The 23,180-nt window shown below is 39.1% G+C and overlaps 1 protein-coding gene across 1 annotated transcript in view; it reads right to left on the bottom strand.

The window, feature by feature from the left end:
- Hnf4g (hepatocyte nuclear factor 4 gamma) overlaps window positions 1–23,180 on the bottom strand; it is a 136,978-nt gene that overhangs the window by 62,080 nt on the left and 51,718 nt on the right. Inside the window, exons 2-3 of the mRNA XM_037202338.1 lie at window positions 19,866–19,924; window positions 7,749–7,868 (exon numbers count right to left, since the gene is read on the bottom strand). The gene's annotated coding sequence lies outside the window, so the exon portion shown is untranslated. The remainder of the gene's footprint in view (window positions 1–7,748; window positions 7,869–19,865; window positions 19,925–23,180) is intronic.

Genomic DNA, 23,180 nt, shown 5'->3' with positions numbered 1-23,180 from the left:
TGCAGGCAAATGGATGGATCTAGAAAAAATCATCCTGAGTGAGGTAACACAGTCTCAGAAAGACAAATATGGTATGTACTCACTCATAGGAGGATACTAGATGTGGAACAAGGATGACTGGACTGCTACTCACATCACCAGTGAGGCTACCTGTAAAACAGGACCCCAAGAAAACCACGGGCATCACCCAATGATGGAGAAATGGATGAGATCTACATGAACAGCCTGGACATGAGTGGGAGCAATGAAGGGCGAGGGGCGAGGGAAAGAGAGCGGGAGATCCCAGCTGGGTCAAGAAAAGAGAGGGAAAACAAGAAATTGGAGACCATGGTAAATGAAGACCACATGAGAAAAGGAAGAAACAAAGTGTTAGAGAGGCCCACAGAAATCTACAATGATACCCCCACAAAAGACTGCTGGCAATGGTCGAGAGACAGACGGGACTGACCTACTCTGGTGATGGGATGGCCAAACACCCTAACAGTTGTGCCAGAAACCCCATCCAAGGACTGGGGAATCCGGATGCAGAGATCCACGGCTAGGCCCTGGGTGGAGCGCTGGGTGTCTAATTAGTGAGAAAGAGGAGGGTTTATATGAGCGAGAATTGTTGAAACCAAGGTTGGATAAAGCACAGGGACAAATAGCCAAACGAATGGAAACACATGAACTATGAACCAAAGGCTGAGGGGCCCCCAACTGGATCAGGCCCTCTGAATAGGTGAGACAGTTGATTGGCTTGATCTGTTTGGGAGGCAACTAGGCAGTGGGACCAGGTCCTGTGCTCATTGCATGAGTTAGCTTTTTGAAACCTGGGACTTATGCAGGGACGCTTGGCTCAATCTGGGAGGAGGGGACTGGACCTCCCTGGACTGAGTCTACCAGGTGGATCTTAGTCCTCTAGGGAGGCTTTGCCCTGGAGGAGGTGTGAATAAGGGGTGGGCTGCGGGGAAGGGGAGGGGGGCAGGAAGGGGGGAGAACAAGGGAATCTGTGGCTGTTATGTAGAACTGAATGGTATTGTAAAATAAAATAAAAGGAAAAGTAAAATGAAAAAAGTAAAAAAATTATTATTGAAGAAGTAATAGATCTTAGATACTAGTTTCGGTGTTATGTCCTTTATCTCATGGGTCTTTAAATGATTATCAGAAAGACAGCTTTACAGATATATAGTTCACAAAAGCCAAAGATTTTGTTGGAAAGGAATGGGATATGTAACTGATAATTAACAACGCAGAAACATAATGAAATATTGATATTATTTTCCTTTTTCAATAGGATGGGAGTTACATTAATTATTGTAGTGTCCCTCTTGACACAATATATTTACTAAGTGGTAAATTTTATATGACAAATTGAAAATGTACTGACTTTTAGACACTTGACAAATTTACAACTGTCCAGGACAAGACTATGAAATACCAGCATATCAGGAGCTCCTACACACCGAGAATTCTCAGGACTGTGGAAACGTTGACCCTACTGCCTGAAAGCCCTGTTTCATAATTTACGCTAATCCTTACCAACTGCACTGAAAATGACAAGAATAGATGTGAACACAGGAGTATTTTCTAAATGCAGATTGAAGACATATTACAGCTGTACAGGAGTTAACCACATGGAAATAAACATGTCACTGTCATGATTTCTAATGACAGGGCATGATGAAAGGGGTAGGGAGGCTTTATTTGATCATTTAATATTAAAATCTAAAAAAATATGCTGTGTGAATGGAGTGTAAAACACAAATGGAACAGGCAAAGCATTCCTTTTGTTCTGAACTCAGTGTCACGTTGGCTCCTTTATTGTCTTCGTCATTTTGTGACTGCACTTTTTATTACTTGATGAGATGAACAGCTTACTCCTGGCACAAATTACTCCTCAATGGAAACTAAACTCAAAAACTGAGCCATCTCCTTAAACCCCAAAGTGGTCTTTGCATAGGACTGGCAGGCCACAATTTAAATTTAAATGACTATTGTTAGCATTTAAAAAAGAGGTATTTATTATTAAATCAAAATATATTTCCATATTTTTGCATTTTGATACATGTTTATGCATATGCTGAGTTGGGAGAATTATATGAAATTGAGTATTTTAAAGATGACACACCACTACTATTCATTCATTCAAGAGAAATAATGACCACTTATATTCAAAGCACTAGTCTAGATAATAATTTCAAGGGTTAATAAAGCACGCCACCTGCACTTGATAAGAATGTTCCCAAGTGCACATGGTTCATAGTATTTTAATGTGCAATTTTTATTTGTTATATTCAATAAAAAGAAATTGATGTCTGGTCAGGAGCTGCATACTCAATGGTCACAAATTAAAGCACAATTTGTGCAACTATAATGAAAGACCCTATTAGTGTATGTCACATTATTTCAGCCAATAAAAATCATTTAAATTTAGCCATATTTACCACATGAGTTTTCCTTGGACACCTTCTATATTTTGAACACAGCATGAGGGAGCTGAGGGGTAACGGCTTTTCCTTACTTAATTTTTGACTGCATTTCAAACATTTTATTCGATTATGTGTGCGGGTGATTTGCCTGAACGAGTATCTGTGTAGCACATGCATGCCTAGCGCCCATGTGCCCAGAAGAAGATATTCTGGGATTGGAGTTATATACAGATGGTTGTCAATCTACATGAGGGTGCTGGGAATTGAACCTGGGTCCTTGGGGAGAGCAACCTGTGCTCTTAACCCCTGACCCATTTCTCCAGTCCTCATTTTCCTCATTTTCTTAGTCTTCCCATGCCATTTACCTCATACTTCCTGCTAAATTATTGAGGACAATTTTGTAAACCCCATTACAGTCTTTGCCTTCTACAGGAAGGTTTGGCATTCTAGTCACTCAGATTTTCCCACATTTTTAAACAAAGTATGGAGTCATACTTTCCATGAACAAATAGGTTCATAATTATTTGATGTGCATGTATATAGGTAAGTATATATTGTATATAAATAAATATATATATATATATATAGTAATATTCTTATTCCAATATTAATACAATGGTCCTTAGGCATACGACGTTTGAAAATGCCATTTTTTTCTAATAATGGAAAATAGAGCAACAGGGAAATTAAGAAAAAAAAATGTATGGAAACTTGCTTGGGACAAGCTTACAAATTAAAAAAATAAATAAATTAAAAGCGTAAGCCAAGCAGAGACGGTTCGATGTAAAAGCACCCACAGCACACACCTGATGACTTGGGTTCATCCTCAGAATCAGAAGTGGAAAAAGGGAACCCACTCGTGAGAGCTGTCTTCTCACCTCCGTGTCTGAACTGTGCCCGCATGTGCCTGTACAAGCACAGGCACACAGGCGCGTGCACACAGCTAATCATAAGTACAATTTTAATGATTGAAAATGATTAATGAGATGGCTCAGCAGGTCAAGCAACCCCTGCAAACCTGGTGACCCAAGGTCCCTCCCCCCACCCAAGTAAAGAGAGGAGGAGAGACCTGAGTCCTCAAAGCTGACGTCTGGTCTCCTCATGTTCATTCCTGCATCCCTCCACACGCCATGCATGCACATGTGCTAATAATAATGCCACCACTACAACGAAATTAATAATAATCAGAATTCAATATCTTTTTAAAACCCACAACTCAACCTAATGAAATAAATAAAAACTGCAAATAAACATTCCAATTCTTGTATGAACAGGAATAATATATGCTTATCAAATGTTTGAATGAGCAAGAGGTAAAAATCATTATGAAGGTTATATAAAATGACTTAAAAACACCATTGCTAAAATAGATAAAACAGAAAATACATGATTCTTAGAAATATTAAATTTGTAAATAAACTATTTCTCCTGAACTGAATACTATTTTTTATTTTACAAATCAATATCTTATTTTTCAATTATTATACATCCCATACATAAAAGAATACAATAGAATAGATAATCTTGCATCATTTTTATAAATACTCACTAGGTATCAACATTTGCAAAGTAAATTTTCAAGATATAACTTCATAACATTTCCCTTCACGGTTCATTTTATAAGAAAGAAAGGACGTCTTCATGGTGGAGAAAAAACTAAAACTCTTAGTTTATGTGTGTCTAGTTCTTACCTGGCAGATCCTTAGCTTCTGACTTTGTGATGGCATAAAAATGATAACCCTTCCATGGAAGCACCAGTGTGATTTTGAAGTGTGACCTCTTTCTCAGCCATGGACATGTAATAGGAAAGCACTCCCAGGGCTGGACCATGGCTCTCTACAGTGCTGTAGCACACACAGACTCCTTGCTGTTAGGAGAACCTCCCTGTCTCTCTGACGGTGGAAGGGAATACGCACAGTCTGCTAGGGTAGGGGCTGCTTTTTCTCTCATTATTTTTTCTCAAAGAAGTTAGTCTTATTGCTTGTAAATCAATACTAAAAATGTGTCTTTGGCCTTCCTCTTGCAGCTACTGTGTGAACAGGATGAGCGGCTGTGTCAACTGGGGCAGATGTAAACTCAGTGGACTTTGGTATGGCATGGGACAAATTGCATTCAAAGGCTTTGATTCTTCTCTTCAAAATACAAGACCCATTTCTTAAAGCCACTGTGAGGAATACACGAGATACATTTAACGTGAAAAATCATGTATTCTAGGAAAGAAGGCAGTGAATTTGGTTATTATTGGTGAGAGCCAGGCATGTATAATGTGTACAAGTGCAAGTGGGTACAACAGTGCTCCAAGCTGGTGTGAGACCATAAATTTTACATGAAAATTCTCTGCTCGCCAGAACACGTAGCTTCCCCTTTACTATGCCATCATGTTGCTTCTGAAAGAACCGAACTGTGAAAGAATCTTTCCTCTCTCTGTCTGTTTCTAGCTTGCCAGTTTTAAAGGAAACAGTCATAGAACCACAAATACTGTGTACAGTCTCAGACACTAAGCCCTAGTTAAGAAGAGGAGGAAGCTACTTGGTGGGAGTAATAGGGAACGACTGGTTGGACAAAGGAGACTTCACTTGGACCATGCAACATCGCAATAAAGGTAAGAAACAAGCATTCCCTGGCAAGATGGTGCATTCCCATAGTACTGGCAAGACTAGAGTAAGAGAATTTCAAGTTCAAAGTCATCCATGACTATGAAACAAGCTTGAGTCCAGTGTGCACTACACCATAGCCTGCCTCGAAAAATCAATGAGGACTGGCAAGATAGCTCAGTGGATAAAGGTACCTGCTGCCAAACCTGACTGAATGACTATCAGGACCCGAAAGGTGGAAGCAGAAAACTGACTCCCATATAGTGTCCTCTGAACCCCACCTCCAATAAACAAATCCGTATGTATTTTTAAATTAAAAATAAATGAAGAAAAGTGAGGAAAAAACATGTGCTACATGCCAGGAGTTAACACCAAAATATGTAAAAAAAAAAAAATACTCATTTGAAAACCACGTTTCTTTCCAATTTGCTTTTCTCATGATGTGTCTTGTGTACAGACCCTGACTAGAAATAGCTGCCTGTTCTCTACTTAGAAGACTTCATGATCCAAACCCCTGGCCCATGACACCTGAGCATTCCCCTTTCAATTAGAAATAACAAGTATAGTGTTTTAGGGATCCAAATTTCTACAATAAATATGCCTATAAAATATTATAATATGAATGTATAAAAGCTAACTGTACTTTTATTATCATGTATCTACTGTGATTGAATATCAACATGTCACATTCATCACAGATACCTAGTGACATGGTTCCTAGCTTATACATTAGACTTTATAATATGAATCTTTTTAAAAAAATAAAAAAATAATTTTTATTAATTTTATACATTTTTAATCGTGACTAGCATAATTTTGAGTTATGTTTGGTAATTTCCAACATGCAGCTCCTGAATACTGTTTCTCTAAATACTTTTAAGGAAAGAGGAGCCTGTGGTCTGCTTCTGTACAAAATACCTTGGTATAGGAAGAACCCCAAACTGTCCTGGGATTTACTCCTGTCATATAAGTGAGGGGAGATACTTCTTATGCAACTATGCTAGGACTCAAGTTTATTATCACATGCAGCCTTCTACTAATGCTTTGTGCAGATAATATAATTATCACAATTATTATTTCACTTTATAGTAAGACAGAATGGTATTCATACCTAAAGTCACAGAGTTCATTTGGCAGAGAGAGAATTAAGAATCTCACACTCTGAAAGTGCGCCCGAGACAGTTGGGTTTTTTGAGGGGTGAGGTATGTGTATGTATTCACTTGTATATACAAGTACATGAGGATGAATGTGCACATGTGGGGCCTTGGCTGTGGAAGCTAGAGGTCAATATCAGGAGTCTTTCACTGTGACTGTCCACCTTGTCTTTTAAAATTATATCCCCTGTGTGTGTGTGTGTGTGTGTGTGTGTGTGTGTGTGTGTGTGTGTACACTTGCAGAGGTCAGTTTTCTTCTTCCACCATGAAGGTCCCAGGGACTGAGCTCAGGGTGTCAGGACTGATAGGTGTCTTTACTCACAGACCTGCCTTGCATGCCTTTCCACTTTGCCTTTTTGAGACAGGGTCTCACGGAAACTTAAGCTCCTTGATTCTTCTAGGCTGGCTGGCCAGCGACAAAGGTGCTCCTTGAACTCGGGTCTTTGGGCTTGTGCTGCAGGCACTCACTGACAGCCATTTCCCTGGCCATCATCGGTTGGAAGGATGGATATGAAGAGGACTTTTGTCGATTTCCAAACCCTAAAAGCCACTCACGTAGCTCTAGCCTGAACTCCCCAAGTTTGCACTCATCCTGAGCTACCAGTGTAAAAATCAGATAGAGGAGGACAGAGAGCTGCCAGACATGAATACGTTTCTCCTGCATACAATGTGAGTGTTAGTATGCATGTGTGTGCAAATGCATGTGCACACTCTTGCATGTGTGTGAACTTCAGACAGCTAAAAGCAAGCCATCATGATCTGTGCAAGCTGCCCTGTTGGCTGGGGATAAAACATATTTCTTACTACATAGCCTGAGAACAACATGACTGGCAATAACCTTGTGATCTGGGAATGGCTGATACTTAAGAAAACCCTGTTAGTATTACAAGAGCTATCCAAACATTTCTTTGTGAGACATGGACACGAAAGACGTGGACCACCTAGCTACCTGGAGGATCAAGCCCAATATTGAGAGAACTGGATATGTGGATTTATTGCTTAGCTTCTCTGTTTGTCTTACAATAAAATTATAAATATTTAAAAAATTCTGGTTCATAAAAACACCAAAAAATCCCTAAGTGATAAAGAATAATTCATAACAGGACACATTTGTAATTTTTTTTTTCTGAGTACTGATGTTATGTAGGCTCAAGCAGATTGTTTCCTCTGATAAAAACTGTCAACAGGAACTGCCCCCCCCCCAATAAATATTATTTGAGTACTTGACATGTTTTATTTTTAAAGTATGCTAATTGGCCAGTACTGGGCTCAAAGTTGCCAGCCTGTCTGGTCCTCAGTCTGGCCTCTCTGTATATAAATGTTGATGATTTTTATAGGCAATATTTCAAAACTAAGAAGCTGACTTGAGATGCAAGCATAATACTAATCAGGCAGATCACATCTGTAGTATATGACAGGAACCAAGGAGCACCATATCATTGTGGTCAGTATATCTTTTGAAACCTTTTCAGAGAGATGAGACCCTAGAAAGCACAGCTAAGTCCAACAAGAGGACACGAGATCTTTACAAGGTGTCCAAGTGATAAATAATTTACACAGCAGTTTAGCAAGCTCAGCAGGCACCACTTACAGGCTGTGGTAGGGAGTAGAGTCTGTGTTCGTACAGAAGAGTGGGATCAATACAAGGAGTGAGTTGTCAGTTTCTTTCTATAGTGTCGATATCTCAGGCTGGCTGCTTCCACTGTTGCTCCTGTGGAAACAATTTCCAAAAGTATACTATTGAGTGACATGTTGCATGGATTAAATGATTTACTTTAATCCCCTACCTGCATGTTGAAATACCAGTAGCCCAAAAGGAATACTACATAGCCTGAGAACAACGTGACTGGCAATAACCTTGTGATCTGAATGGCTGATACTTAAGAAAACCCTGTTAGTATTACAAGAGCTATCCAAACACTTCTTTGTGAGACATGGACACGAAAGACATGGACCACCTAGCTACCTGGAGGATCAAGCCCAATATTGAGAGAACTGGATATGCGGATTTATTACTTAGCTTCTCTGTGTGTCAGTTACCAGATTAAAAGGTGGTCTGAACTCAGAACACTAATAAGAATTGTAAACTTCCACTTTGTACCTATGTGCATATACGTACCTAGTGGGAAACATGTAAAGGGTCTAAAACTTCAAATATGGTCCTAGCACATTATAATTTAGCACACTAAATATCTCATTAAGGAAGTGGTAGGCAAAACAGCAGGCAGACTCTGAGGCGAACAACAAGAAAAGATTCTAACTTATAGCCATGGAGACAGGTTTTAAAATGTAGCCTTTTGGGCCAGCAAGATGGCTCAGTGTTTAAAGGCTATTGATGCTAAGCCTGATGGCCTCAATTCAATCCCTAGAGCCCACATGATGGAAGGACAGACTAGAGTCTAGCAAGCTGTCCTCTGACCTCCAGCAAATGTGACAGTACACAGGGCTTTTGTCCTGTGCAAAATAAGTAAATGGCTTTGGTTTTGTTTCTTTTTAACCTTGCTTTACAAAACTGTTCATAAGTCATCTTGTAAATAGGAAGACGATTGTAACTGAGTTCTAGAGCTGCCAGCAAGCTACTAGATGACCTGCAGGATACTAGTAATATAGAAACATTTGTCCTTTAATCAGCAAACTGACACACAAATCTGGGGATCCATTTCCTCTTCCAATGTTTAGTTCTGTGCCGATTAGGACCCTAATATGTGGAGAAGGTGGGAGAGATGTGGCTGCCTCTCAGCTCCTTCAGTAACAACAGGAAACCTGTAGCTTGGGCTCCATCAAACGCCTCTGGGCATTTCTCTGTGCTTTTCAGGCCATTTGATGAGCATCCTCAGCATCCTACCTCACTAGAGGTGTGAGGTGCTTGACAGCTAGCATACAATTAGAGTGCAATGAGGAAAAGATGCTGGGGGTAGACCCTAGTCAAAGTGACCCATGAGGGTTTCTCCAAGAAGAACATTGGAGCAGAACCTTAGAGGGGCCATCAAGCAAAGAATGCACCCAGAGGATGACTGAGAGACTTCTGAGGAAGGGCTGACCTGCTTTGTGCACCAGAGAACTCATTACTGGAGATGTGTTTCCTTAGAGGAACCAAAGGCTCAGTGTGCGTGCATGCGTGTGCGTGTGTGCGCGCGCGTGCTTGCGTGCGTGCGTGCGTGTGTGTGTGTGTGTGTGTGTGTGTGTGTGTGTGTGTATACCTCCTGACATTTTTACAACAGGGACTATGAGGGAGAATTCCTGGAAAGCAGCCGTGTCTGCAAAGACTGACTGATTAAAAGTACAGTGTTGTGGAGACGTTGGGATGTTGCATCTCCTGAGGTAAATTACCTCATTTTGAGCTGGCTTTAGCCCCACAAATAGCCATTCTTTGCCCACCTCTGTGTCAGAACTAACATCTGTGACTAACAGGTAAAAGTCTTTGGAAATCTATTAACTTGGCAGACCACTAACTTCTACCAACCCCAAAGCTCAGCATATTATATTATCAGATATGTTTAAGATTTATTGAAAAGCTTTCCCCATGCTGCTGTAATGACCTCTCTGATGTCATTTTAAATGTCTTTTAAATTTGCCTTGATTTATGACTTTTCTTGCTCTGTAAAATGGTATAATTTTATGAAAATGCTGGAAGATGAACTTTGGGGTAACATGTATTCTCCAGTCCATGGTCACTCAAAGCAGCTCCAAAATGAACTACCTCTTATACCCTTTAAGAGGAGAGCCATGGTTTTTGCATGCACACATCAAAAAAGGAAAATATAGTCAGTTTTGCAAAATTTTATTTCACTAAAGCAGTAACAATTTGCATTGTAAAAAGTAGCGTCCACTTGACTTTCCTTACTTGAATATTCGATGCCTTTATTTTTATATGTGTAGTGATAACAATAAGGTACACATGATATGTATGTAGCTGGGGAGTTCCTGATAAAACATCCTGATATATAAGAGACTACGAGGTCACTCATCAATGCAGATGCAATTTCTCACTTACAGACATTAATAGAGAGAGAATAGCTGTAAGAAATGATTACAAAGATCATTTGTTAAGAAAGAAACCTGCTCTACCTTTAGTGGATGTTATAATAAGCTCTAGGAACTAGAACTTAAAATGTTACCTGTGCTTTCTTAAATTCCATCATTAGTTTTATTTTAAAGGGAACAATAGTATGATTCATTACATAAATCCAACTTGAAATAAATTACGATGAACTTCAGTGAAGAATGATGGCAGAAGACATAGTTTCCATGGAGACAAACCAAGGCATCACCTCAGGGCTTGAGACTGCAAAGGCACCAGGTGAGGTCCAGGGGGCAGTGTAATAAAGGGATTTATTTCCAGAGGGAAGTGGCTGTGCCCAGGGACACATGCCCAGGGGCAGGCCACTGGGCAACTTCCCATGCAGAGTAAGGAGATGGTTCTCTGTTTAACAAGACAATGTCAACAGGCTGGGTAAGGAGAGCAAGGCTTAGTCCTGCTGCCCAGTTAGGAACAGCAAAACTCTGTCACTTGTGTTAGAAGACAGCTCTCTTGATTGATGTGGCAAAATACAATTAGGAAACTTTTCATATGAGCTATTTCAAACAAACAAATCAATATCTTGGGTCAACACTCATTCCTTAGAAACAGCATGAACTTTGAATTCTAGAGAAGTGTAACATGGTAAGCTACTGGGAATTTCACATCACTTGGAAAAAGCTCTTATTGGATCATAAAGATCCTCTCTGACTTTCAGATGCCCATGCATGCTCAACACTCACACCATGAAAAGTGACAGCCCTCAGAGAGTCAATATGCCTTAACACTGTCACTTGTCAGGCAGAAGGAAAGACTGAGTACTAAACGTAAGCCTGAAAAATGTATTAGTTATTCCTTCACACAGCAAACAATTATAAGATGATGGTATAATGACTGTTTAAAACACTACCCCTGCTTCATACAAAAGCGAACCATGAGCGCTTCCTTTGCAGTTTGTACAGCTTAAAATTCAAACGTGTTCCCAGCGGGAAGAAGAAGAGAGATGACCAGCCACAGCAATAATTAAAAACGTATTAACTTTCGCTCGTTTTCCTGGGTGGGCAGTGAAAACTCTGAAGATGCCACAGAACAGCATCTGAGGGAAAGACTAGCAAACTCTTTCAATATCCACACAAGAAAGTCTCATTAAATTACTCTAAAATTTCCAGATAAGCTGTGGCCAGCTAATTTATTTGCTTAAGTAACTAAGGACCTGTGACATGTTCCCTTACTGCATTGCCATTCAGAGAGGCTTCTCTGGTCTAATGCCAATAACCAAGCAGTGGACAAGGTCCAAACACCCCCACACCCTCACACCCCCCACAGACACACACCACACACAAACACCACACATACACATACCATACAAACACACACATGCACACACCACACACACATACACACATACCACACAAACACACACATACATACAACACACACACATACCATACCACACATCACACACACATACACACATACCACACAAACACACAGCACACACAACACACCATACCACACACAACACACCATACCACACACCACACACACACCACAAAACACACACATACTCACACCACACATACATACACGCTCACACATACCACACAAACACACACCACACACACACACACACACACACCAAAAATCTTGAGTCACAATGTCATCATGTTCAGGACATTTTATATACCGCCTAGAAGTCATCTTTGTATCACTGTTTTAAGTGAACTGAAAGCTTTTATTGAAAGTTACATGAAAGTTCTGTGTGTCATGTCTAGTAAGATTCATCAAATTTCGCTGCTAAAAATGGATTGAAACAATTTTTGTTTGTGTTAGAGGACAAAGGCATGCATTGCTTGGAAAGCATAGAATTTTATACAAGGAACTATTATTTACTTATAACTTGAGTTTTTTGTTTATTTTGATAGTTTGTAGGTTCTTTTCATTTAAAACTTGTAATATTTAACTTTTATTGCTATGAAATTTGGAATGTTGATCTTACATTTCTCTGTGTTTAGTTTCTGTGAAGGCTGTTTCTTTTAGATGGAGACCCTGGAATCCTACCACTGTCTTTTCTCTTCACCCTATGTCTTGCCCCTTGAAGGATGAGAATGGCAATTTCTCAAACACAACAATCGAGGATAGTGAAAATCAGTAAGCACTCCCTACGTGATGCTGACACACTGTCGTTACAACTCCTCTGAAGAAGTGGCCCCCCTCCCCAGCATATATGTCTGTTCATGTCTGTGACAGACACAAAATTAAGCTTTGAAAAAGAGTTCTGTGTCAAAGAAGAATGGGAAGATGGTGATCTATGAACATCCTCCAGCGTCAACAGCTTCCGAAATGTAAAACGCACTTCCATGGCAACTTCTGGGTCTGGCTCAAGCACAGGAATCAAAGAAATGAATCAAAATGCCAGAGGTGAAGCAATTATGTATGTAATCAAGATCAGGAACCTTCCAAACCTTTAAGAAACATTTAAGAACATAACCCAAATCATAATTATAAGGAAGACAAAATCAGCCTTGACCTGGAGGACTCCCAAAACACTGCTTGAAACCCAGTCACTGTCTAAATCTCTCCACTGACAGGAAGAATGAAAACAGGGAAACACATACTCAGGTCATGAAGACCCCTGGAAACAGAGTCCTTCCCTGGTTTCTGTGTAGTAACATGTGAAACAGTATGACACAGCTTAGGTGTATTGTAGCTAGAGTTTTCCTGCCTTGCCCACAGTCAGGACAAATCTCTCTCACCTGCCAGTCCCACAGTCACTCAGACCCAACCAAGTAAACATAGAGACTTATATTGCTTACAAACTGTATGGCCATGGCAGGCTTCTTGCTAACTGTACTTATAGCTTAAATTAATCCATTTCTATAAATATATACCTTGCCACGTGGCTCGTGGCTTGCCAGCATCTTCACATGCTACTTGTCATGGCGGCGGCTGGCAGTGACTCCTTCTGCCTTCCTGTTCTTTCTTTTCTCCTCTCTGTTAGTCCCGCCTATATTTCCTGCCTAGCCACTGGCCAATCAGTGTTTTATTTATTGACCAATCAGAGTAATTTGACATACAGACCATCCCACAGTAGTATATCTCATATCAGGACCCAGAAAAAAAATTTAGATGCCATATTTTGATGTGAATAAATCAGAACAGATTTTTATAAACTGCTTAATTTGGTTTTATTTTAACTCCTATTTTACTATTCAGTCTTAGGTTACATAATGAAAATTATGCCTTAATTAAAAATTGAGTCAGATAGATGATTTTCTCAAAATTATATTTAATTTTACTGCATATATTAGATATCATCCAGTTAACCAAACTAAAAGTTTATGTTACTACTAATTCCTAATAAACTTTCTATTACTTGTATAAGTAAATAGAAATGAGTAAAATACTACTTACAGAGTCATTAGGCATATATTTATTAAGAATTACACAATTCTTAATTATGCAGTATTTTAACCCTAAAATAAAATTTATATAAACATCAAAAAAAGTCTAAAAATTAGAAAATTTTAATTATGAAACTTCATGATATGTTTTGTTTCCTTTTTGGATAATATGATATACACCCTAAACAATTGAAAGTAACACTAAAAGTCTTTTCCTGTAATTGATGCTAATAAATTTGAAAGCACTGCAAAGGGTAAGCTTCTAGAAACACATCATTGTTGAAAACTCAGTATAAAAGGAACAGAATTAGGAGCTTCACCGTTTCTTGTCTTATTTTTGCTTGATTTTTCATTTTCTTCCCTTTGTTTAGCATCTCATAAAATCTTCTTTTCACACACAGTAACTAAGTAAATAAGGAACATTTATCTTATTCTCCTTTCCTAACCAGTTTCTAATAAGAAAAATGTTTGTTCAGCCAATTAACACACACACACACATACACACACACACACACACACACACACACACACACACACACACACACAGCCAAAAGTCACTTGGATCCAATAGGGAATGAAAATGTGCCTGGAAATCGTTTCTGTGCTAGCTTTACCCTCGAACACATGCTGTGTTGTCTTTGACAACACAGCTAACACAGCTCCAAAGACAGTGTTCCCCAGTCCACATACCCACTCTGCTGAATTGTCTCCAGAGGCCATGAATACCTTCTCTTTCTCTAAAGACACGCCACTGATCATTCATCTGGTCAATCTGCATCTGATCATCACACTATCAGTGAAACATGCATGAAGTAAAAGGTTTGCTGTGTGTTCTACGTAGACCATGTTTAGGTTTGGTCATCTTTGTACTGTAGAAAATTTCTGTTCAGAGTAAAACAACTAATTTTCTACCACTCGCTAGTAAGACTTCAAGATACAGATGAAGAAGCTGATGGAACTAGTTTTTATTCTCTCATATATTACAACCCAACAACAGGTTTTGCCTCTCTGTCCTCCCCCTCCACTTGATCCACCCACCAGCATCTCCCCTGAGAAAAGAATAGGCCAACCAGGGACAAAAACCAAATGGCATAATATGCTACAATAAGACCAGGTACGTGCAATCACATCAAGGCTGGATGAGGCAACCCAGTAGGAGGAAAAGTGTCCCATAAGTAGGTAAAAGAGTCAGTGACCACCCTCACTCCCACTGTTAGGAGTCTCACAATACCAAACTTATCTGCCATAACATGTATGCAGGGGACCTAGGTCAGACCCCAACAGGCTCCCTGATCTCTGTGAGCTTCTATGAGTCCCAGTCAATTGATTCTGTGGGCCATATTCTCTTGGTGTCCCTGACCCCCTTCGTTCCTCTGATCATTCCTCCTCCTTCTCTGCAACACTCCCTGAGCTCTACCTAATGTTTGGCTGTAGGACTTGTTTGCATCTACTAACATTGGTTGCTGAATGAAGCCCCTCTAGTCTCTTTGATGATTAATTACTCTGTTAGGCTCTGGCCCCAAAACACTCTTCAGACAGGACAAACTGTAGGTCCTCCACGTTGAAGATTTTGTGGCTGAGTTGGTATCCCAATCCCTCCACCTGAGGCCTTGCTGGTTACAGAAGATGGCTGGTTCAGGCTCCGTGTCCCCCATTCCTAGAAGTTTTTGATGGAGTTACTATAGTAGATTCCATGGAGTTCCCATTGCACAATTAATCTTCTACTATTCACTAGTAAAGCTCCAAGACATAATGAAAGATGCTGATGGAACTCTTAACAAAGGTTTTAGCTTGGTCAGTCATCTTAAGAGAGATCTATTGGCAGAATAATACTGCACTTAAATATTAAGGACCACTTCTTTCCCAGATACTTTGCATGACTCCTTCAGCCTTTTCTCATTTAGTGCCCATCTAAGGAGAAATGTATTTTAAAATAGAGAAAGCTGAGGTCTACAATGCTATGGTAACTTGAGCAAGAACACATACTCTCAACACACATTTCTCTTTTGATCTCATTTTAGAATGGAATACACCACTTTCCTTAACATTCAAGGTGGGCTCACAACTCTTGTTTCCACATTCAAGCACGTACTCTTGAATTGATACACACTTCCTATCTTCACAGAAAAAAATGTTTTTATTAGAAAATCCACTGTACAAAGACAATGGTTTTAGTGAGCACATTCATAGAATTCAAATGGTTTACTCTTTCATAATAACATGACTTAAAACATTTAAGATTCTTCAAGCCAGCCTGACAAATGCTCTTCCACTCACACTGACTCTGATGAAGGTGTGATCTGTCAGTGAACAAGACCTGTATAAAGCAAGGAGTTGGAAGGGGCTAGACTAATTTTGACACTCTTCAGTTTGCAGTTGCACTTTAAACCCAGGTAGGCCAGATTATTGATCACTACACTGAACCTCTGTTTTTCTCCTTTATTATTAGGAAGAATAACGCTTTCTTGTTGTCAAGATTGGTCTTAAACTATGAACTCAAGTGGTTCCCATCCACCTCAGCCTCTTAAGTTGCTGAGTCAACAGGGGAAGGGCTAAGTTGCCTTGCTAAAACTAACTAAATACAACAAAACAATCCTCTATGCTTGCTATTCAAGTTGAATCTACTCATGAACAATAGAAATGCGAATACTGGGTGATGGGGCACCTACTTTCATTCCTGTCGTTTAGCTCATGCAACTGGAAGTGCTTTCTGCCCTCTGTCCACTCACTTATTGCTTAGATCTGCGCGAAGAGACTTAACCTACTAGGCAATTTGGAAAGTTCAACAGAAACATATACTTCTACCCTAACGCTGTTTATTTGGTGAGGAAGCTGAATGCATACTTGCAAAAACAGGTAAAAATAAAAGAATCCTTACCATAGAACTGTGTACAACATAAAATATGATGCAAATAACTCACATGAAAGTATATGAAATGCCAACTTTTAAAAGCAGGCCTTCAGTTATATTAGCTCACCACAGATAAGTGGCCTCACCAGGGAAGTTTTCTAGTAATTTCAGCCTAAAAAGTGGAGGAAGTAAAATAAATCTCATATTGAGTAGCTGGGAGTAAGACAAGCTTAGGAGTACAATTTGGGTCAGAAATTAAAAGTAATTTAGAAAACTATATACACACTGCCAGTTGGATACATACAACATATTTTAGTTCCTTCTCCATATAAAGAATTATATTTTTGTGGTTTACTGTAAATGGAAAATAAGACTGGGAACTGAGAATTTTCTTGGCATTGAAAAATAAAAGTAATAAATGAATAACTTTTAAAAACCAACCTCATTGAAGCTGTAGGTTTTTAGCACTCATCAATATGACTGGTCTATGAATCATTAGTGGGTAATAAAATAAAAAAGTTCAATAAAATAATTATAACCTCACATGTTTATTTTGTTCTAAGACTTAAATGGGGGACCTTTGTACCAGCAATGCTTAGAAACAGAGGGTTTTTTTACACGTGTGAGTGTGCATGCAGGTACACGCGCGCACACAAAAGATACACAAATTTGTGCAGGCCCACCCATATTTTTCTCTTAATACTATGAACTTACGTATAAATGCTCTTGTGGCATTTATAATGCTTGATGTCACAGATTTCCTTTAATCAGCAGAAAAGACTTCTTATATAATCTCCTTTTTAAAGTGAATAACTTATGCCATTTATTCCTTAAAACAATAAGTATAATTTTTATAGTCCTTGACTGCTTTCTAATTTACTATGAATACCGAGTCAATTCAAACTAAAAAGCAAAGCTCAATGTATAGGGACACTGACCCTTTGTGTTTAGAGTTCTAGTTTACAGAAAAGGTCTCATCATTATCCAACCCATTTTAAGGAGAACATGAATCTAATATTTTCATCCAATATTCAATCTTTCAATTTTCCAAATTATATATAAAATCAGAAACAGTCAAAGGTATATAATTTCTGAAGCAAAAATAATATATTCAAAATAGATATGGTCAATAAGACTATCTTCTTTCATGGCAAAGTAATTGTTTTACACAGAAAATGCATCAGGTGAATGCCAGTTCATTTGTGAGAGCTGCGATTTTACAGCCTTCTACTTAATGATGCATAATGCTGTTCTCTGGTGGCAGCTCCTCCTCACTACAGAAATTCTCCCAATCGTCACAAAATGTTTGTCCTCTTTGTCCTAGCTTCTATTCTTTAACCGGCCATTAAACATTGTTCCCTCAAACTGACTAAGCCCCTTTTCAAAGTTTTATACAATTTTTGGTTAGCATGTTGTCTTAGGGTTACTGTTGCTGTGATAAACACCTTGACCAAAAAGCAACTTGGGAAGGAAAGGGTTTCTGTGGCTTGTACTTTGATATCCCTCAATGTTCATCATCAAAGGAAGTCAGGGTAGCAGCTCTTACTGTAGGCTGGAGCCTGACGGTGGGAGGAAGAGGCCATGGAGGAATGCTGCTTACTGACTTGCCCCACATGGCTTTGCTCAACGTGCTTTCTTATAGAAACCAGGACCACCAGCCATGGGGTTGCACTTCCCACAGTGGGCTGGGCTCTTCTCATTGATCACTAATTAAGAAAATTCCTCACAGCTTCTATCCCTAGCCCAGTACCGTTCTGCTCTCAGGAACCCCTTTCCTCCTTACTGCCTTCCACACTCTCCTTCCTCAAAACCTATTGTGACCCACTTTCTAGTTTCATGGCCTCTACCCTTGTGGATGACCACATAAACACACATAAATAAAAATTAGAAGCTAATGTATCCTCACAATTCTTTCTAATCTTTTCAATCCAATCTCTCTGTACCTGACAGGTTAATGTTTTAAAAATCTCCCTAACATAGTCCATTAAGTCCCCTTATGCAAACAGAATCAGTGGAACGATTAGCAGGATTCTTAGAAATTTCTTCATGATAAAGAAGAAGACTTCTGGGTGGACCTCATGTCCCTTTCACTGCTTTCCTAAATTCCAGTTTAGATAAAGTTGGTTAGCCTACTATTTCTTTCTGCAAAGTTATTTATACATTTGTCTCAAGACTTGGTATTTGCTTTTTTCCTAAAAACAATATATTCAAAAATTTTAAAGTATGATCTGTAGTGAGATATATAACTTTAATTTTGACCAAGTTGACAGAGAAGCATGTTTATTTGTAGGTTTTCTGCCATTATCACATAAATCTAAATAATTTTCATGACATAATGACATTGACTGTCTTCAAATCATCATCTACTGGGTCCATTTCACCTCCAACTTGATAAGCATCCTAATTTAAATATTCTCACCCATATTTTCCAAACTTGCTCTTTTTATTGGACTATTCTAATTACATGTCTCATTCAGCTATTAGTTTGCTCAATTAATTAAAAAGAAAGTGTCAAACAAAAAAATGTAAAGTCTATGTTGAAAATCAGAAACTTCTTTTTCCTTAAGGGACCAGGAGCAGAAGCAAGTTATGGCCCTCTTGGGGTTTCCAGTGTGGACCCTCTTGTGCAACTGTTTACTCTCAATTGAAAATGTCCTCTGTGAGGGATGCTCACTGACGCTCTGGAAATAAGTGAATTTTACAGTACTCAGGAAGTACACAAAACTCACAAGACTCAGGAATCTTCTGAAAGGTACAGAATTCCCAAGGTCCTTACCCAAAGTTATATGACTAGTAGCAGTTACTTGGGAGAGGCAACTCCGTTATAGCCAAGTTGCTTGCAAGATCGAAAGAGAATTCCAAAGAAGCAAGTTTTATGAGTGGTCATCCATGATGGCAAATTGGGCTTTCATTCAAGTAGCCGCCTTTGAGACTCCTATATTCCTGTAGCTCTTAATCCACATACCTGTAACTAACCTCAACCCATTCACTGTTTCACAAAGTTATAATAATGGAAAACTTACCATGTTTGGCTTTTTGCTTTTTTTTTTTTTTTTTTTTTTTTTTTTTTTGGTCAAATTATCCATATGCCTCAAACTTTACTATTCACTTTTGTTAGGTGGTTGTGGTCAAAGTCTTTCCTGGAGTGAACAAACTTTTCTTCCCATGTTCCCCTTGGAAAGTCACAAAAGACGACTCTGTAGCAGAGGTCACCTTGCTCTTCTCAAAGTGTCAATCACTTCCACTCTCTTCACAGCTACTCCAGGCCCCTTTTCCCTCCCTCAACTTTTACATGTTCCATCATATACTGAAGAACACTGTGCTGACTTCCAGGTGTGGAATCTTAACTGTCCACATTGCACTGTGTACCCTCAGTTACTAAAGGAACCAATAAAGAGAAACGGAGCTGAGGGGCATTCTCAGGAGTCCACTCACCGGCTTTGTGGAGTCAGGCACCCAAACCTCTTCACTTCTCTCAAACTCTGTTTCCTAGTCTGTGAAAAGAAAGGATTGAGCCATGTCAGTGATGTTCAGGTCCTACCAGACACGGTCTGGAGGGGCAAGCTAGTGCTCCCTAACAGGACAGGCTCCTCTCTCAAACAAGCAGTTCCATAGGTCCCTTTCTGCTGCCACAATTAAAGACTATATATGGCTTTGAAGAAAAAAATAAAACCTCAGGGCTGAATGCGTGTGTGCATTCCTGTGTGTGTGTGTGTGTGTGTGTGTGTGTGTGTGTGTGTGTATGTGTGTATGCAGTTGTGAGTATACATTCTCATGCATGTAGAGGTCAGAAGAGAATGTCAGGTGTCTTCTACTGCTCTTCATCTTATGTTCTAAGATGTAATCTTTTACTGAATCTGAATCTTGCCATTTCACCTAAGCTGACTGGTCACCAACATCCTAGGGTACCTGTCTTTGTCCACCAAACCAAGGCTGGGGTTATAGGAACACGAAAGCAACACGGTAAGGTTAGAACATTCGTCTTTGTGTATGGAGCTGTGATAGGATCAACACATATGTAGTATTTTCAACAGCTACAAAAGATACATAGTATTATGCCCATTTTTCCATACAAGAGAATGAAGCTGAGAAAGCCTGGCTGTCTTCATCAAATCTATGACTAAGACATAGAGATATCAAAGTCTGCTTTCTTTTTAATCTTCTAGCTTCCCTTGAAAGAAGCTAACGGGCCTGTTTTATCCTGTTCATGGTTTCTGTTTGTGCATGACCTAACCCTAGAAACTTGGGAAATATAGTTCATCATTATTCTTACTTTGTCAATTAGAAAACCAAGGTTCAGAGAAGGGAAATTGTTGCCCAAGTCAAGCTAATTCAACAAGCAAGGATGGAGTTCAGTTCCTGGATTCACACACTCTGCTCTTTCCTCTGCACCGAACTGACCCCTCTCAAGGACAGAAAGGGGAGCAGTGAAATGACAGAACAGAGGTGGCAGGTGGCGTGGGGCAGGTGGGGGAATTCTAAGAATCCCACTGTTTACTCCCGAGAGCTACTGAGTCCAGTGAGGTAATTTCATGGAAAGTACCTTGAAAAATCTGAATCACTCCAACAACACCAGGCACCATTATTAATATCACAAATCTTTACAAAGTTCCGCATGGTGATTAGAATATAAAAGAACCATACAGTGAATTAATTGCTTAGAAACCCTACAGAAACTGAGACAAAACGAGGACAGACAGTTTGACACTCTGAACACCACAGTGCAGAGTTGGTGACACAGGCTGGCTTTCTCTTCATGATATACAGTCCCTACTGGCAGTGGAATAATTCAAATTTTCAATTTTTCTTGGATTTCATCACGAACTCAATCAAAAGTATGAAAGTCAGTATTTTAATATCCTTGCACGTAGTGAAAAATAAATAGTATGCCCCACCACCTGAACCCTTCAAGCATTTTTTATTTTGATTGTCTTCCCATTATAGTGAGAGATTGTCGGGATTTTATCAGGGAGATCACCCACACAAGCTAGAGTGTTATTATGGTGCCCGCAGTGCTGTAAGTCACGGGACGGATGAGTGATTAAAAGCTATGGACTTGTGACAAGGACCATAAGGAGATCAGACAAGAAGCTACCCTCCTTTAAAAGAAGGAGAAAAAAGAAAAAAAGATCAGAGTGAGTTAACACCTTGCACACCTCTGCAGTACAAATACTGCAGCATTATTTGATTAGTATGTGTAGTTCTTTGGGATTGGATTCCCTATAGCAAAGCACTCACAAAGGGCAAAAAGAAGAAAACAGTATTTATATAGAGAATGACCTTGTAACTGCTGTGTTGACATTGATCCAGTTAAGACAGTGCCATTTAATATCCTTAACACAAACATCATGTACTGATATTAGCAAAACACAACTTGTTTTGTGGTTTCTTTTATTGACAGGCATTATACTTTCCTGGTTCACTGAATAATTTAAACTTAAAAATGCATTTCTATTACAATTAAGTTGCACAAAACTTAATTCAATGATCTATATTTGTTGGGCAAGGGATAAGGTGAGGGAAAAAATGACCCTCAAGGAAATGCAAGCTCTAGAGTGGGAGAGAAGCAATGAGATGAATTTCCACAATTAAGTATATTTGAAAAGAATACCCTGCCATGTGGATAAAGGAGAGAATAATTATTTCAAGACATAACCACAAAATATTAACAATATTCTTTCAAGCAAAAGAAAACAGTAATTACCATAGGTAAGTTTTCTTTTTAGTAGTTCTTAAACACATCTAAATTTTAAAAAGTCTTTTGATGTTTCTACAATAAAGATATTCATGAAATCCACATTTAGATACAAATGTTGTATATTTATAATACACACACACACACACACACATATACACACACTTCCGCTCATATTGAATAAAGTGCTGGAAATTTACCAAGGATGTTGTACATGCCTTATTTGTGTTAAAAATTATTTTATTACAGAGCAATATCCCCTTCCCAATAAAATAAAGTCTTTAAGTCATAGTTGGGCAGCATGCTCTGAAGCCCCCAATGGAAGGCCACTGTCTCCATAGATGAGACAGGTAAGGCCTGAAAACAAAGCTAACATTTGATCTGGTTCCTGAAGACAGATACAGATTTGCTGAATATAGAAGACAGTTTATGACTCTCTAAAGGCTGACTGAAGAGATGGCTCAACACTAACTGCTCTTCCAGAAGACCTGGGTTTCAATTCCCAGCACTCACACGGCAGCTCACAACTGTCTATGGTGTGACTCCAACATCTAATACCCTCTCACAGGCATACATGCAAGCAAAACACCAATGCACGTAAAATAAAAATAAAGAGATTATTTTAAAAAGGAATAAGGGGGAATATGGTTGTTTTGTTTTGATTATTTTTTAATCAGTGTCTTGATTAGCACACACTTGTCCTAAACCCATAATCTACCTGTCTTAGGCTTTGAATATTAGGATTATACATACACACACACACACACACACACACACACACACACACACACGTGTGTGTGTGTGTGTGTATACATATATATATATGTGTATATATATACATATAAATGTGTGTGTGTATGTATACCATAATACCCAGCCAAGAATAAGTTTTGTAGTATATATTCTATGAATATTGAATGTTGGTTGGGGAAAGGAAGCTGGAGATTGGAGGTTCTCCAAGTAAGAAAGTAATGGAGTAGGGTCTTAAAGTACTTCGATGTTAACTAAAGATATTTGAGGTTTATCTTCTAGTCAATGGAGGCCACAAACTCAGT

The sequence above is a fragment of the Peromyscus leucopus genome, chromosome 2 (assembly GCF_004664715.2).
Source record: "Peromyscus leucopus breed LL Stock chromosome 2, UCI_PerLeu_2.1, whole genome shotgun sequence".
NCBI lineage: Eukaryota > Metazoa > Chordata > Mammalia > Rodentia > Cricetidae > Peromyscus > Peromyscus leucopus.
Note: the sequence above shows the minus strand (reverse complement) of the source record. Positions and strands in the feature narration are given on the sequence as shown.